The following is a 2,168-nucleotide window of genomic DNA, read 5'->3' as shown; positions in this document are numbered from 1 at the left end:
TAAGACTTCGGCGTATATATACGTCTCTCTAGACGTACTTATACGCAACAACATATTGCTACTCCAGACGTAGATATACGCTGGCTCTTATTTTAGCCGCACACAGTTGACGAATTCGAAATTGCTGTTAGCAGTGTAAGGGTTAATATCTGTCATCATAGTTCATTAAGTCTATTTATATTTCATCAGATTCTTCAAAGCCTGTTTCAGTATTCATTTTCGGATTTAATGGAAGAAATTAAGATTAATTTAAGAAAAAAAAGGAACGGAAATGAAATTGTTAAAGTAATTCTTCGAGAAAAAATAAGTTAGTCCATTTGCGACACCCCTCATTTTCTCATGAGAATATATTTTTCCACAGCTGCCAGCATCAGGCAGAAGATACAATTCACCTGGCAATAAATAATATACCGATTGGCGTCTCTACTATGCAGCAGATTTGAATTTTTGGGTTTTCAAGTCTTTCCTAGGACGGTAAATTTGATGTATGTATGTTTTAAATCTAGGATAGATCATTTTCAATCTAAATGTACCAAAAATGCTAATGCAAGACGGCCTTCTGTGAACGGAAACAAATGGAAATTCAAATTCTGTTCATTTGTTCCATTTATTCTGTCGCATAATCAATTTTTTGACATATATAAGCTGTACACGGAATACAACAAATCGCCACTCTATGAGGCTTCAAACTGAAAAGCAATATTTTCTAAAATTAAGTTTGAAAAATTACGAAAATACTTTCTATATCCACCTTTTTTAAATGTAATTAGTAACCTACCAGCAACTGTGCATTCTAAGATTGTTAAGCTTCTACGCTTAGTTTTTTCCAAATTTTTAAAACACGCTTGCATGTTTATTATAATTTATTTTGTTAAATTAACATTTGGTTACCTCTACTTTGAAAAATTATATACAGAACGACTGAAGAGAAACGTTATTTCAGATTGGATAAGTGCTAACGGAGATAGAAGAAAATTCGTGTCTATAAATTAGCTATTATTATATATTAATTGATCTTTAGAAAAAAATTAATTACCGTCGATCCACAGTATTACTTCACATGCGGTAGGTGAATTATTTTTTATCGGCAGCTAACTTGCAAAACAAAACTCTGATACATCTTGTGGACATACATATAGAGTTCAACATAAGTCAAACAGAAACCAAAAGTTTGGGCGGTTTATCTACGATAATGTTTGTCTTTACTTTCTGTACAAATGTCTAGTGATTCATAATGCGGCGAATTTTTGGTCATCCTGATACAATAATAACCTAACAGTGTATAAATTAGATAAAAATACCGAGTTACAATATTTAGGAAAATAATATTTGAATGATGTTTTGTTATTATGATTGATTAATGTGTCGTTTTTCTCTGTTGTTTTCCTGTTTGTCTGCATTTTGTGTTACTTATGTCGAGTAATATACATGTTTGTATCGTCAATTGCACTGCGCCAGATTAAAGCCATATTTGAGAATCTGGAGAGTGACTTTTTTGACAATCTAGTTTTTCACATAACTATTAAATCGTAATGTTTTCAACACACTTATTAATTCCCATAACAATACTATTTTAGAATGTTGATTTTCAATTCTATTCGATTCTATTTCAATTTATGATTTTATTAAACGCCAAAAATCAGATTTTAAAAACGGCTATGGTCATATACCCGAATAATTGCTTGGCAAAATCAGATGAACAAATATGTCTTGGAAAAAGCTTATATCCGAAGCACAGCAACATGTATATAAATGCAACTTTAACAACTAATATTAACAAACTACTAAGACAATTTTATAAAATTGCCTTAACATATTTTTCAATGTGAATGTCAGATAATAAGAATTTAACAATATTGTTTTCATACATCTCCTTTTAAAATAATATAATTTTATTGATTCCGAGGTCGGTCTCCACCTGTTTATGCAGATTTGAAACTAAAACAAATATTATTAATGATGTTAGTGCAAGCAAGTAATTGCTTCGTGCTTTATTGAACAATGGGAGCCGATAAATATTACATGATTCCGTCCATTAGGATGGATGTATAAAAAATACATGAGAATAACACCTAAATACTAAACTAAGTTGAGTTCATAAAAGCCTTGAAATCAACTATTCACGAATGCTTCCGCCTTTACTCAGCAGACCGCAATTTGCAACTACA

This window comes from Dendroctonus ponderosae, unplaced genomic scaffold, assembly GCF_020466585.1.
Source record: "Dendroctonus ponderosae isolate FM_Combo_2020 unplaced genomic scaffold, Dpon_F_20191213v2 Dpon_F_20191213_1, whole genome shotgun sequence".
Classification (NCBI taxonomy): Eukaryota; Metazoa; Arthropoda; class Insecta; order Coleoptera; family Curculionidae; genus Dendroctonus; species Dendroctonus ponderosae.
Note: the sequence above shows the minus strand (reverse complement) of the source record.